The 16,989-nt window shown below is 35.0% G+C and overlaps 1 protein-coding gene across 1 annotated transcript in view; it reads left to right on the top strand.

Annotated features, from left to right (window-relative positions):
* Positions 1–15,443: 15,443 nt before the first annotated feature.
* The window catches only part of LOC137237219 (2,3-bisphosphoglycerate-dependent phosphoglycerate mutase), a 109,518-nt gene continuing 107,972 nt past the window's right edge, over positions 15,444–16,989 (top strand). The window contains exon 1 of the mRNA XM_067760616.1: positions 15,444–15,627. The gene's annotated coding sequence lies outside the window, so the exon portion shown is untranslated. The remainder of the gene's footprint in view (positions 15,628–16,989) is intronic.

Genomic DNA, 16,989 nt, shown 5'->3' with positions numbered 1-16,989 from the left:
GGAAGTATTACTCACATATACACGCGCATATGGCTCTGTGAGAGGCTGTAAACGTGTATCTGTAGTTTATAGCTGGTAACCAAGTAGAAAATTCTAGCAGAAGAAACGTCTAGTAATTTGGCACAGAGTATAAAAGCAGCGAAAGCTGAGTAATCTGCAATCAGTTTGATTTAAGCACGCTATTGGTTGCGAAGTATAAGTATTATTGGGAAGTACTTTAATAAAGACCATTTTGCACTATTGAATATTGGAGTTATTTATTCAACAGTTTAGCGATACGAACGCTAGTAGAAGGTTGCAAATAAGCGGGATTTCAGTAAATTCGTTACAATATTGTTACGAATATTAGCAACACTAAGGGGTAATGTCATCTCTAAGCCGATGTATGCACATCAATAATTCAATCATTATGTCTACACATATGTACGTACACGCAGCGGAAAAGCAACGCACAAACACATGCAGATATCTTATCTGAGATATGCAATTATAATTGTGGAAGTGTCGCTCACAAATACACGCGCATGTGAGAGAAGCTATAAAAATTGTACATCTGTATTTATAGCTGAGCAACTTATAGCAGATAACCAACTAGTAGATTCTAGAACAGAACCGCCTAGAAATGTCAACGAGGAAAGCAAACACTATAAAAGGCAGCAACAGTAGAGGCGCGACAATCAGTTGGATTTAAGACGCTATCTAGCGAGCAATAGCAGTATTATCAGTCTCATTTAAGCAAGCTATTAATTGCGAGTTATAAGTGTTATTGTGAAGTACTTTAATAAAGGCCATTTTGCATTATTAAATATTGGAGTTTAGTTAGTGATTCGAACGTTAGCAGAAGATTGCAAATAAGGGGAATTGCACGAAATTCGTTACAATATATTAGATCACATAGTAGATGTATATAATGTGGTATGCTTGATGAGCTCGAAGCCACAAAGTAAAACACAATGTTTTTACTCTGAAGTCATCTTGGGACTAACAATATAAACGACAATACGAAAAACCAAATATGTATAAATTATATATGAAATAAAATATATAAGGATGTAAATAACAAGTAAGGAAGGCTAAGTTCGGGTGTAACCGAACATTACATACTCAGTTGAGAGCTGTGGAGACAAAGTAAGGGAAAATCAACATGTTGTAAAAAGAACCTAGGGTAACCCTGGAATGTGTTTGTATGACCTGTGTATCAAATGGAAGGTATTAAAGAGTATTTTAAGAGGAAGTGGGCCATAGATCTATAGATGGACGCCATTTAGGGATATCGCCATAAAGGTGGACCAGGCCTGACTCGAGAATTTGTTTGTACGATATGGGTATCAAATGAAATGTGTTAATGATAGTTTTAAAAGGGAGTGGGCCTAAGTTCTATAGGTGGACGTCTTTTCGAGATATCGCCATAAAGGTGGACCAGGGGTGACTCTAGAATTTATTTTGTACGATATGTGTATCAAATAAAAGGTATTAATGAGTATTTTAAAAGAGCGTGGGCCTAAGTTCTATAGATGTACGCCTTTTCGAGAAATCGCCATAAAGATCAGGGGTGACTCTAGAATTTGTTTGTACGATATGAGTATCAAATGAAAGGTGTTAATGAGTATTTTAAGAGGGCGTGGGCCTTAGTTCTATATGTGGACGCCTTTTCGAGATATCGCCATAAACGTGGACCAGGGGTGACTCTAGAATGCGTTTGTACAATATGGGTATCAAATGAAAGGTGCTAATGATTATTTTAAAAGGCTGTGGGCCTTAGTTCTATAGGTTGACGCCTTTTCGAGATATCGCCATAACGGTGGACCAGGGTGACTCTAGAATTTGTTTGTACGATATGGGTATCAAATGAAAGGTGTTAATGAGTATTTTAAAAGGGAGTGGGCCTTACATCTATAGGTGGATGCCCTTTCGAGATATCGCCATAAAGGTGGGCCAGGGGTGACTCTAGAATTTTTGTGTACGATATGGGTATCAAATGAAAGGTGGTAATGAGTATTTTAAAAGGGTGTGGGCCTTGGTTCTATAGGTGGACGCCTTTTCGAGATATCGCCATAAAGGTGGACCAGGGGTGACTCTAGAATTTGTTTGTACGATATGGGTATCAAATGAAAGGTGTTAATGAGTATTTTAAAAGGGCGTGGGCCTTAGTTCTATAGGGGGACGCCTTTTCGAGATATCGAAATAAAGGTGGACCAGGGGTGACTCTAGAATTTGTTTATACGATATGGGTATCAACTGAAAGGTGTTAATGAGTATTTTAAAAGGGAGTGGGCCTTAGTTCTATAGGTGGATGCCTTTTCGAGATATCGCCATAAAGGTGGGCTAGGGGTGACTCTAGAATTTGTTTGTACGATATGGGTATCAAATGAAAGGTGTTAATGAGTATTTTAAAAGGGCGTGGGCCTTAGTTCTATAGGGGGACGCCTTTTCGAGATATCGAAATAAAGGTGGACCAGGGGTGACTCTAGAATTTGTTTATACGATATGGGTATCAAATGAAAGGTGTTAATGAGTATTTTAAAAGGGAGTGGGCCTTAGTTCTATAGGTGGACGCCTTTTCGAGATATCGCCATAAAGGTGGACCAGGGGTGACTCTAGAATTTGTTTGTACGATATGGGTATCAAATGAAAGGTGTTAATGAGTATTTTAAAAGGGCGTGGGCCTTAGTTCTATAGGGGGACGCCTTTTCGAGATATCGACATGAAGGTGGACCAGGGGTGACTCTAGAATTTGTTTGTACGATATGGGTATCAAATTAAAGGTATTAATGAGGGTTTTAAAAGGGAGTGGCCCTTAGTTGTATATGTGAAGGCGTTTTCGAGATATCTACCAAAATGTGGACCAGGGTGATCCAGAACATCATCTGTCGAGTACCGCTAATTTATTCATATATGTAATACCACGTACAGTATTCCTTCCCAGATTCCAAGGGCTTTTGATTTCGCCCTGCAAAACTTTTTCATTTTCTTCTACTTAATATGGTACGTGTCACACCCATTTTACCAAGTTTTTTTCTAAAGTTATATTTTGCGTCAATAGACCAATAATATTACCATGTTTCATTCCTTTTTTTGTATTTGGTATATAATTATGGCATTTTTTTCATTTTTCGTAATTTTCGATATCGAAAAAGTGGGCGTGGTCATAATCGGATTTCGGCCATTTTTTACACCAATACAAAGTGAGTTCAGATAAGTACGTGAACTGAGTTTAGTAAAGATATATTGATTTTTGCTCAAGTTATCGTGCTAACGGCCGAGCGGAAGGACAGACGATCGACTGTGTATAAAAACTGGGCGTGGCTTCAACCGATTTCGCCCTTTTTCACAGAAAACAGTTATCGTCCTAGGAGCTAAGCCTCTACCAATTTCACAAGGATTGGTTAATTTTTGTTCGACTTATGGCATTAAAAGCATCCTAGACAAATTAAATGAAAAAGGGCGGAGCCACGCCCATTTTGAAATTTTCTTTTATTTTTTTATTTTGTTGCACCATATCATTACTGGAGTTGAATGTTGGCATAATTTACTTATATGCTGTAAAGATATTAACTTTTCTTTTAAAATTTGAATTTAAAAAAAATTTTTTTAAAAGTGGTCGTGGTCGTTCTTCGATTTTGCTAATTTTTATTAAGCAGACATAAAGTAATAAGAGTAACGTTCCTGCCAAATTTCATCATTATATCTTCAACGACTGCCAAATTACAGCTTGCAAAACTTCTAAATTACCTTCATTTAAAAGTGGGCGGTGCCACGCCCATTTTCCAAAATTCTACTAGTTTTATATTCTGCGCCGTAAGCTCAACTCACCTACCAAGTTTCATCGCTTAATGCGTATTTGGTAATGAATTATCGCACTTTTTCAATTTTTCGAAATTTTCGATATCGAAAAAGAGGGCGTGGTTATTGTCCGATATCGTTCATTTTAAATAGCAATCTGAGATGAGTGCCCAGGAACCTACATACCAAATTTCATCAAGATACCTCAAAATTTACTCAAGTTATCGTGTTAACGGACAGACGGACGTACGGACGGACGGACGGACGGACATGGCTCAACCGAATTTTTTTTCATACTGATGATTTTGATATATGGAAGTCTATATCTATCTCGATTCCTTTATACCTGTACAACCAACCGTTATGCAATCAAAGTTAATATACTCTGTGAGCTCTGCTCAACTGAGTATAAAAATAAATGTAAGGCGCGATAACCTCCGAAGAGATCTAAGGCCGAGCTTCTCTTCCAATTTGCGTCGTGCTCCTCTTGATTTTCCCTATAGGATATTCATATATATAAATTTATAAACAAGTTGCATTTATCTATATATTTATACATACATATGTATAGCTTATACATTTTATTTTTAATGTAATTTATACATTTTTGGTTTTTCGTATTTTTGTTTATGTTTATTAGAGTGAAGTTGAAATTATGGAAAAACATTGTGTTTTACTCTGTGGCCGCAAGCTCAACAACGTTAAAAACATGCTTTTTCATGAGTCACTGACCGGAATCGTATGCATTCCGGCAGTATAGTCTTATGGGTCAAGTATCGAGCTGATTGGAATCCGGTGCATTCCAACAACACCAGTCATGTGTCTTTTTTATGCTCTGTGATGGCGTATCCTCATTACACCACTCTTAGTTCTGCCGGATTCCCATGACATGCTGATTGGAATCTTGTTGCATTCCAACAGCAAGATTGGAATCCACTGCATTCCGAAATCATGCGGAACGGAATCTGATGCATTCCGCCAATATAAGATCTCGGTATAAGATCATATTTCTGCTCATATTATATTCTGTAATTAAACTGTAATGTTCAATAATATATCTTTGTTTGTAATATAACATTGTTGAAATCTCGATTTATCTTAAATTTAAACTTTTGAGTTGTATATATATATACCTTTTATATTATGCAGTCGACCATTTCAAGTTTGTCGCCGACTTTAAATAATAAATAAATAAATAAAAATTCCATAAAATATCGAAAATAATTGACGAAATTTAATCCAAATCGAAACTACTATTTTCTGTTCGCAGGTATATCTACCTATCCTAATAGAACTGTCGTAACTTTCTTTAAAGTTTTCTAAAAGGCCGTTACTAGGGGAATTATGCTGAGAAATAAATGTATGCACGAAGTTTTTAACCAGCTTTTTAGTTAAGACTGCTCTTTTAGGAAATGTGGATATATATATAATGCAAAATATAATATAGAACATACATCAGCGATCACGACAATAGCAGTGGCAGTTTTTATAAAATTTAGTAAACAAAATTTCCCAAAAAATTATAAAAACTGATATAAATAAAACTATATGCCCGTCGTTTGGAAGAAAATAAATTATGAAGAATCAATACTAATTTTGATAGACGTATAACTTATACTTTGTTAGACTAAAATTGATTGGACTTTAATACTCAAAAAAAAAAAAAAAATCCGAAAACTATAAATAAAAAGTTCAAAATGTAAGTGGAATTTTCTCGAAATTTCGTATTGTTGGCTTTTGAGGTTGGTTTGCATAGTTTCAGTTACTAAATTCCTGGCATTTTTTCATACATTATCAAAAATAAAATGAACTTAGTTTACAAAATTTGATAAAAATTGTCACTGCTATTGTCGTGTTCGCTGCTGTAAACATAATATAATAGTTCTATTGATATAAACTAATTGAAGTCTTATAAATTATACACTAGGTTTTAAATATCTTAACTATTCGCGCCGTTTTCTGGTTTTGGTCGTTTGTCATTTGGTGCAGGATGAAAAATAGCTGATTGCTCTTCGCTGGTAAGCAATGAGTAAGTGGTATGACAATGAAGTTACCGATTCTGTACGGAATGAAAAATAATAGTGGAATAATGTTATACGCTATCAGCGATAGCTTCGTGTATCGCTTGCATCTCCTGCAGACCTGGTAGGAATGCTAGAATTGTGCCTTCTTTCGGCCAATCATTCTCACTCTCCACAATATATTTAAGCGCAGATTCTACCAATTCTGGATTGATTTTCATTGGCTCCATTAAATAAATACTTTTGCAAGTTTTCTTTGAAAATTCTAAGTAAAAAAGAGATGGATTATTGGAATGTGAAAAAAATTTAAATATTTTGTAAAGGTGAGGAAGGACGAAACAATTTGTACTATACTTTCACAAGCCCCAGTAAATATTTCTATAAGAATACGCGACGAATGATATGTATAATATTTCAAATTTTTAAAATAAAAAATCACCAGCAAACAAAACTTAAACTACATTACTTTCACTCACCACTGTAAAGTCCCTACATTTGCGCCATCGTTAATTTATCATCTTTTATGCTCTTCCCAGGCACAGCAGCCTCTGATTTAACATCTGAATATTCCAACTCACGCATCAATTCATCCTCCTCCTTTTTCTTTATTTCGTGACATGTTGTTTTGAGGTAGATGAATGATGCTCCATTAGGATATTTGGTAGGGATTCAAGGGGTTGTGTAGCGCAACATATAGCTTCTCCAACCCAATTGTCAACCTCACCTTCGAGCGGCGAATCCCGTTTCACTAACAGACGAGGCTCTGGCGACCCCAAGCTCCTCGTGGAACTTGGGGGTGGGGAGGGAGGGATGGCCTGAAGGTTCAATGTGGCCATATAAATCGTTCGCGAGATGGTCGGGCCAGCACCTTAATGGTGCTGTGTTACCGGAGCGTATCGGATCTGTATCCGACAAAGGACCATCACATCGATAACACTCCCCAAAGCCTTCGCGGAGTAACCTAATCGCTACAACAACAACAACAACAACAGGATATTTGGTATTAGGTGGGAAACGTATCTCATTTCGGAAACCTAAAAATAAATTTTTTAATAACTTGATGGGGTTGAAATTGTTATCATCGCACCTTCTTGTTTTTTACGTAGCTCATCGTTGTCAGCCTGTGATGGAGCCAAATGTGCAAAACGACATTTTGGACCAAATCTACAAGTGCCATCACGATTAAAATTACGACAACGTGCTTTACTAATAACTTTTGGTTTCGCTTTTGGCTTCGTTACCTCAGCTTCCAAATTCATTTGTTTGCGTCGCTCCACAGTGTAACTTTTTCACTTTTAGGATGCCAAAATTAATAACAGCAAAACCAATGGAGCAATTCATTTGAAATTTTGCAGTGTGGTTGCAGATACCTAAATCTGATTTGAGAATAAGGTAATAGTCTAGTTAAGGGGTCGACTGCTAATACGCTACCAAAAATATCGAGAGAGGTGTCAAAAGACGCGTATTAATCTCGAGAACAATAATCCGATGGCGGAAAAGAAAAATTTTATCTATGTCCGGAGATATTTGCAGTTGAAGTTGGCGATTTTCATGTGGTTGTTGTTGTGTTTGTACCCATCACCGTGGGGGCAGCCACGGTTATACCACACACCCGGACTTGGCGTGGCGTAGCCCAGGGTTATTTCTTATAAGCGCGGCCGAAGGCCGCCAACTCAGAAAGGTGTTTTGCGCAAAAATACTATGGATCCCACACCTGGTTTGGGAGGTACCCGCGGGTCTTTTTTCGGTTTTTCGTTAATATCTTTTGAACGAGTTAATATTTTTATTTTCCGCCTTCGGATTATTAATACTGAGGTCAAGACGCGTCGCTTGACACCCCTCTCGATATTTGGTAGCGTATTAGCACTCGACCCCTCAACTAGACTGTTACCGTGAATAAAAATGGGCCTGATCCGCCCACTTTTTCTCCTTGCCCGCATATAAGGTGAAATTTCACATAATAATATTTTCTGCTTTAAAAGCATTTTCCCGTACCAATATAAATAAAAATTGTTTATATTTCTTAACTTTAGTTTAGAGGCTTTTGATTAATATTTAAAAAATTTTATTTTCAAAGTCAAACACAACATAGGTACATATATTTGTAAAAACTGAATCGCAATACATGCATACTTATAAATAAGAAGTAAGGAAGGCTAAATTCGGATGCAACCGAACATTACATACTCAGCTGAGAGCTTTGGAGACAATATAAGGGAAAATCACCATGTAGGAAAATGAACCTAGGGTAACCCTGGAATCTTTTTGTATGACATCGGTATCAAATGGAAGGTATTAAAGAGTATTTTAAAAGGGAGTGGGCCATAGTTCTATAGGTGGACGCTATTTCGGGATTTCGCCATAAAGGTGGAACAGGGGTGACTCTAGAATGTGTGTGTACGATATGGGTATCAAATTAAAGGTATTAATGAGGATTTTAAAAGGGAGTGACCCTTAGTTGTACATGTGAAGGCGCTTTCGAGATATCGACCAAAATGTGGACCAGGGTGATCCAGAACATTATCTGCTGGGTACCGCTAATTTATTTATATACATATGTAATACCACGAACAGTATTCCTGTCAAGATTCCAAGGGCTTTTGATTTCGCCGTGCAGAACTTTTTCATTTTATTCTACTTAATATGGGAGGTGTCACACCCATTTTTTTCTAAAGTTATATTTTGCGTCAATAAACCAATCGAATTATAATGTTCCTTTTTTCATATGTGGTATAGAGTTATGGCATTTTTTTTTTCATTTTTCGTAATTTTCTATATCGAAAAAGTGGGCGTGGTCATAGTCGGATTTCGGAAATTTTTTATGCCAAGATAAAGTGAGTTCAGATAAGTACGTGAACTAATTTTAGTAAAGATATATCGATTTTTGCTCAAGTTATCGTGTTAGGGGCCAAGCGGGAGGACAGACGGTCGACTGTGTATAAAAACTGGACGTGGCTTCAACCGATTTCTCCCATTTTCACAGGAAACAATTATCGTCTTAGAATCTATGCTCCTACCAAATTTCACAAGGATTGTACCCAAGTATGTTAAATAAAATAGTTTGAAGTCAAAACAGTTATCGAAAAATCCACCACGTCGCCACAAAATTGGTCAAATATTTTGGACTGTAAAATAATTTTTTCACTTGTTTAAATTATCCAAGTTTCATAATGCTTATCAGGGTGATCGTGGGTATTTTACTTTGCTGTGTATACAATTTCTTAACAGTTGGTTATTAATCTGTTGCATGTCAAAACATTTTTGAGATTGGAGAACATTGTTTTTTGGACTTTTGGCATCCTAAAAGTGAAAAAAGTTACACTCTGCGCTCCATTGGGATGTGTGTCAATAAGTGCTCAATTTTAAAATTCATACTCCATACTATATTTTTCTCCTTTTCCTCGAAAACTTTATCATAGACTCCAATGCAGATTTTTCATCATTACACATCTCCAGCATATGTTCTTTACTAATGTCATTATTTAACAATTCAACGGGCTCTATAGGTATTCGCATATATTTGCGATTCAAATCTGGGCCATGTATTGCACGCAGTCTCCATTGTCAGCTTTTTCGATGCCTCGGAGAGGTACAACTCTTGCAACTCAGTATTAACCGCAAAGGGGGCGCTTTGCACAGGAGCATTACTTGAGGAAGAAGCAACAAGTGAAATGTCTAGGCATAAAATAAAAAAAAGAGCACTCACGTTGTCCCTGGGTCACTTAGAGGACGCAAATACCATTCTTCGTCTTGTTCAGGGTTCCTTTTGCAGTCGTTTTTATCGTAAGTATCGGCTATACTGTATTACAAATTTAGCTAGATATTTCCGCTGCTGGTGAAATAAATGAAAAATAAATAAATAAATGTTGTCAAAATGTGCAATAAACGTTTTAATTTGTCGAATGACGTGCGTTCTTCTTCTTCTCTTAACACAAGAAAAATGTACGCGAGTGTGTTAGTGATGTCGAAAATTCTGTTAATGTGTAGGAGTTTCCGTCAGCTCTGTCTAGCAGGGCAGTTATCGCGAAGTATTACGCTATCGCAAAAACTGTTTAATTTTATTTCCGTCAGCAATCTCGAAGATGGCTTTTATACCCAGCGTTTACTTATACACAAGAGTATTATAACTTTGATTGGATAACGGTTGTAAGTTATGACATAAAGGAATCGAGATAGACATAGACAAAATTGGATATCAAATTATTAACATCGCAAAAAATTTTGATTTGGCCATGTCCGTCCGTCCGTAGTTAACACGGTAACTCAAGTAGATATTGAGATATTTTAACGAAATTTGGTATAATATCTTATCTAGCTTCCTAGAATGGAATTAGTTTTATGACGTGAAATACAGGTTTATCACAGATATGTAAAATGGGCGTGGCACCGCCCACATTTTGTAGGAGAAAATATAAAAATTTCGAAAGCCGTTGATATCATTTGGCAAAAGCGTTGTTCTTGATATTATATCTAGATTTGAGCAAAACAGTTTGACGACCACGCCCACTTTAAAAAAAGTATGTGCCAGTTTTTATATAATTTAATGTTCGTGGCATTTCTTTTTAAGCGTATTCTTAATATGTATGTGAGAGCGCATATCTTGGTAAATAAAATTACAATTACTTATTTGTTATGAGAATGGAAATGTTTTTCAACATGAAAAGCCCAAATGCTTATTGGGTTTCTGTATAGCTTTCACTTTCGAGAGTCATGCAGCAGTATGCCAAAATGCTTATTTCCCACTTGACGGCTATTGTCGTCAGATCTTCAACGCTGAGATTAGACAGCAGATACGAGTATATATGTTTTCTTACCAAGACTTTAGCTCTAATCTTGCCAATCGTCCCAGTCGCATGCGATGACTCAATACAGAATAAACGTCAAAACCAATCAGCTGTAGTCACATGATTTTTTAAGGTTACTATTTCGGTCCCATCCAGTGGCTTTCTTTCTCTCATTGAAGATTTCGGACCCGATACGCTACACGATAGGGTGTGGCGGAAACATGGAGCATTCGACCGTGTTTTTATTTTGATATCTATGCCTAGGCATCACACTTGCTCCTTCACCATTGGCTTTTAAAATCAAGGTGTTCCTTGAAAATAATGTCGCTTCAAAGAGCTTTCAAGATTGAAAGAAATAGAGTTTGCTTTATTGCGGTTATTTAGTCACCTAAAACTCTTATCTATTTCAATTTGATAATGTATTTGCTATTTTGTTCTTTTATTTGCTATATATTACAAAGCTTGTACGGGGTGGCCCAATAAAATGAACAAAGTGAAGTATGGGGGCCGGTTTAATACCACCATCCCAAGTAATATATGTATATAGAAAAAAGCCATGGTTGTAGCTGACCATGCATCCTCTTCTTTTTCACTCCTCTATCTATATTGATGGCCTTTCGACGGATATTGATCCGGTACGTTCAGAAAAATAGCACCATTGAGTTACTTGCCCGACCATCTCAGGAATGATTTAATGATCACTTTGAACCATCTAGGTTATCTAACGCCCTCCCATTGTTAGAATTTGAGGTCACCAAAGCCACGACTACTAAAGAAACAGGATTTGACACTGGTAGGTGAGGTTGATAATTGAGTTGTAGAACCTATAAATTGTTCTGAGAACCCTTTGCAAGGGTTAAGCTACACAATCCCTGGAGTCCCTTCTAGATTCCTGTTCTTACTTATCGAGTTTCCCATAATCTTCTTTAGGTTAGGTTCTTCCTTGTACACTCCTTCTGCTTTTATTTCCACTTCGTCTTTCATTTCCTCTTCTTTTCCTCGCTCTGCGCCTTCCCGTCCCTCTCTTTCTCACACTCTCTACCGTTATTTTGCTTCTTGCTCTTCTTAGCGCAATCAGCGCCCCATCTACACAACAAAACGAATGAAAAAAACAGCCACCGTGTCTCTAGAGGATTTGATGATGAGGTAAATTGTTGGCGCTGATTGTCGCGTCATAAGTTGGTGAGACCGGTCATTGTGTTAAAACTGCCCGGTGGCGGTCGGTGAAACCGTTGGCCCCTGTTGAGCTTATAAGAATACAATTGCAAATTATCGCTTCTACCGATGATCACATGATGAAGTGGTGATGGCCACTAGTTTGCGTTTGATGATGCAAAATGTCTGTACTGTGTATTTAGCAATAAATCTTAAGGGCGTAAGAAAAAATTATTCAATTAATTCATCCGCTTATATTGCTCGAGATCAGAGTTTGCAAATATTTGTTATAAGTCAAACTTAAACAAAAAAATAATTTTTAAGGGAAAATTCCAGCCACATAAGAAATACACCAATGCAAGGCGAATTCAGTACCAGATGTTGTTATCCCAACAGCTGATTGCTTCTTCTTGATTATATTCCATACAGTGCCGTGTACAAGGCGAATCTATACAGGTGGTGGCAAAGCGAATTCAATCATTTCGCCGTCCAGAAGAATGTCAAGGCAAAAGAAAATGTTCATTGATTTCGATTAAGGCGTTGTATGGAAAATTATCAAGAAGAAGCAATCAGCTGATGGGATAACACCACCTGTAATGAATTCACCTTGGCCGTGTACTTTAATATGTCAGTTAATCGAAATCAATTAAAATTTTCTTTTGAGTTGACATTCTTCTGCACGGCGAATTGGTTGAATTCGCTTCGCCACCACCTGGTATGGATTCGCCTTGATGTCAGCATGGCGGAACGATACAAGGTGGCAGGATGGGACAGCTGATCATACCCTTTTTTTATTTGATTTGATACATCAACTTTCGGCGCAGTACGATTTTGCAATTTGTCCAATGAATTTACAAAAACAAATTATATGACATTTTTATTTATGTTTGTAGGTATGTCACCATGCAGCCACCTTGTATCGTTCCGTCATGGATATCAGTTAATCAGAATCAATGAAAACTTTCTTTTGACTTGACATTCTTTTGCATGGCGAGTTGGTTGAATCCGCTTTGTCACCGCCTGGTGTAGATTCGCCATGCACCAATGCGTTTCATATAAAACAGAAAATCGGTAAAATCCTAATTTTTACGGATATAGCCAAATTGTTTCTTAAATTACTTTAAAATAAAATAATAAAAAAAATGTTTAGTTAACGGTGATGAGGAGTGTGATGACTAGTACCTACGACCTACATAATTACTTTCTAGCTTTTAGTAATATTATTATTACTTCATGTAAGTATTTTTTTCAATAAAACTGTTTTACTTAAAATTTTTTTTTTTTGATTATGTTATTTTCAAGTTTTTATTCTGTATTTAATTGCCTAATATTTCTCATTCTGTTAAGTTCATTTAGTGACTCATTATTACAAGGACTCTTATTTGACAATTTGTTATATAATCTAAGTCCCCAATACATAATCTTTCCAAAGACTTTACTCTACTCTGCGCCACGTATGCTTGTCCCTCCTCGAACTCCAAAATATTTTGATGTCACTTCTACCGGACTGTATGTAATATTTGTTCCAAATCGGACATCATAGGTCGCTTTCTTCTTTTATGTATTATGTGTTCCAAATACGAATCAAATCGGACCCCAAATACGATTTTTTTTTTGAATATCTCGATCCTTGCGCCACCTAGCGGTGATTTTTTCACAGGTCGCTTTCTATTCATGTATGTATTATGTGTTCCAAATCGGCCCACAAATACGGTTTTTTTGAAATATTTCGATCCATGCGCCACCTATCGGAGTTTTTTTCTTATTATTGCATTGTCATCGGGTTTTGAACTATATTCCAAGTTTCAAGCTTGTAGCTTATCGGGAAGTTACTTAAATTTCAATTACAAAAGTCGTGCCGGCAGCCAGCCAGCCAGCCAGTCAAGTGAAGCTAATTAAAACCGTTTAAAAAAACTTATTTTATTTAGATTAATTTTAACTTTTGTTTTATTCTGTTTCATTTTATTTTATTTCATTTCATTTTATTTAATTTTATTTTAGCGTGCTCCGCCTTTATTTTATTTTATTTTATATAATTTTTTTCCTTTTGCTTTGTTTTATTTTATTTTATGTTATTTAAATTTTTTATTGTATGTTATTTTATTATATTTAATTTAATTTAATTTAATTTTATTTATTTTTATTTATTTTTTTATTTTACTTTATTTTTTGTTTTATTTATTTTTTTATTTTATACTATTCTGTATTTTATTATGTTTTATTTTATTTTATTTATTTTATTTTTATTTTATTTTAATTCTTATTTTATTTTACTTTATTTTATTTTATTTTATTTCATTTTGATTTATTTTATTTTATTATATTGGGCTTTATAGTTTTTTTATAATTATATTATTTGTTGTTTTAGTTGACCGTATGTTATTTTTATAGTTTTTTATAATTATATTATTTGTGGTTTTAGTTGACCGTATGTTATTTGGTTATTTTATTTATACGTTCTTGTAGAACAGAGGATGCTAAGCACCTGTTACACCTTTTTATGTATTTAATTGGGGGCGAGCACTTGGGCTCTGAGGAAAATGCTTCCTCATTTCGCTGCGAAAACAACGCTGTTGCATCTTGTATGTATTTATTAGGGGTGAGCACTTCGGCTCTAAGGTATTGGCTGTGTTTTGAGTCACCTTATTTTGCTATGAAAAACCCCGGTTTGAGAAAAGAATTTTAAATTATGTCTTTAGAATATTTCTCTAACCAGTTGGGAGTTACAAGCGGACGCAATGGTTAATGAAACAAACGAAAGAAATAATATTCATAGCTTAAGTCAATTAAACAATTTTATTTTATTTTATTTATATTTCCTTTTACTTCATTTTACTATTTATTTTTTATTTTATTTCATTTTACTTTATTTTTTTTTATTATATTTCATTTTATTTGCATGCTTTTTTTGTTGTTTTTATTTTACTTTGTTTTATTTTATCTCATTTTTTATTTTATTTAACTTTATTATTGTCTCTTTATATTTACTTTTTTTAATTTATTTTTTGTTCGCTTTATTTTTTTATTTTAAGTTTATTTTATTTTGTTCAACTTTATTTTTTTTATGAATTAAGCGGGGATTGCCTTCATTGCTTTTTAAATGTATGAAAACATTTATGTCAAGCAATTTTTAATTTAAAATTTATTGAATTTGGGAAAAATTTAAACAGCGTGGCGTCAGGAAGGACCAGGGGACAGCTGTTTCCATTATACCTTGTAAAGCTAAATTAGCCTGTTTTCTTGAAAAGTCCATCTACACAGACTGAAGTAGAAAGAATCGAAGAATGCGTTGTTTTAACAGTAAATTTTTCCAACCAAAACAAAACTTTCGAGCCCGTTTTTAAGAAATATTGTTGTTTTAATTGGTCTAATATAAAATCTTTTGACTCACCCGACCGATACCATTGCTTTGGTTTTAAAGATTTAATTCTATGAAAAAAATTCTAATAATTCTATGAAAAAAAAACAACCACAAACTCCTTAACCACAAAAAAACTCGAAAAGAAAGAGCCAAAACGTCATTCAAGCTACATTTACATCAGAGAACAAGTTGCTGCTACCGCCACAATTATTTTACCGATATTACGCTCTGAGTTGGCCAACAAGTCGTGCAACTATTTACCTATCGATTTTTCACCAGACAAAAAATACAAAAGCCAATGAGGCAGGCAACATCAAGAACAGTCAGATTTGCACCATAGACAAGACGAAATCAAAAAATCGTTGCTTAAATTCATACAAATTCCATTAATAAATTTTACAGTAATAAAATAAAGTATTTCGTGCCTATTATTTCAGTTAGACAAAAGAAGCACACAAAATCTGAGACAAAGCAATCAAAAAATTTGTGAAAGCAAGAATTAAGATGGAATAAAAAAAAACAAGTAAGCAAAAAAATCTTTATATTTTAATATTGTTATATGCACATATACATATTAAAACAAACAAAATTAAATAATAATTTACTTAAGTAAATAATCATGTTTTCACGTTAAATTAAACAATTATAATAAATGCATGCCATCATGCTGCCAGTTTTTTCAACGTTTTAAGCTTCTGAGCTGTGCGACTAGAAAATTGTACTTAAAAGATATGAAGATCCTATAAATCTTACAGACTTGCACTCATCCGGTTATTTATAAAGATGGATAACGGGGTACTTTCGTATATAAACAAAAGCTATACATATATATTTATAAACGATTAATTTAAGAAGTGATAAACATTTTCGAGCTTAAAAGGTAAACTTAAGATACAGAGACCGGCTGCTTGACCAAAATTCATGCAACCAAGTAAGATCCTATGCAATTCTTCAAATCGATTTCATACAAAATGTAAATTAAGCTTACATCGTAACAAAAGTATATATTTGTAAAAATTGCAATTATTTTTAAGTTATCTGTAGATGTAGTGTGTCGTGTGTCGGAAAATTCGGTTTCTGACTCTACAGAAGGCGCAGCGTATCCTCCGTCTTCGTCACGCATGAAACCAAGCAGTGCCATCTATTTTTGAAAGTAGGTTTATTAAAGGCAGCATTGCCAAGCTAAAGATAAAGGCCTCCTGCGATTTACAACGAGATTGACTAAATTTTTTTGTATGTGTGCGTGTAGGGTATTTGACGCTTGCCCCGCGACTATCAAATAAAAAGCCATCAATCAATATTTGCATTGAGAAACCGTAGCGTTCTGACGTGAATATGTCGTCATCGGATGATGGTTTTTTTACAGCATTTATATTAAATAATAAAAAAATTTTATTAAATAATAATAAAAGCTTTACATTTCATAAAGCTGGTAAACATTGATAATTTTCAATAAATTTTAATATGAATTGCTGTTCATTTTGAATGTCGACACAAACTAAATACAACACTGCTGTTTTGTCAATCACACCCCGCGACTATCAAATAAGCAAGCGCCAAATGAAAAAATCAAAAAAAAAGTGTAGCCGACAACAAATACGTGTGTCACGAAGCCACCCGACTGCACTAACACACACAAAATTCAGTCAATCTCGTTGTAAATCGCAGGAGGCCTTTAGAAACTAACAAATTATATGGCCCACAAATTGAACCAGATTTCTATCTGGATTTATATGGCCCAAATCATTGCTGTTGCATTTACATGCAAAATTATTTATCTGACTCAGGATCTTTGCGACGGGATGATGGCTAAAGGGCCAATTCATGGTGACTTATAACAATATACCCTACAAGACAGGTACCCGTTGCCTAATCGACTACTTAA

This window comes from Eurosta solidaginis, chromosome 1 (genome assembly GCF_040869045.1).
Source record: "Eurosta solidaginis isolate ZX-2024a chromosome 1, ASM4086904v1, whole genome shotgun sequence".
Taxonomy (NCBI): domain Eukaryota; kingdom Metazoa; phylum Arthropoda; class Insecta; order Diptera; family Tephritidae; genus Eurosta; species Eurosta solidaginis.
This window is presented reverse-complemented; position numbering and strand designations above follow the sequence as displayed.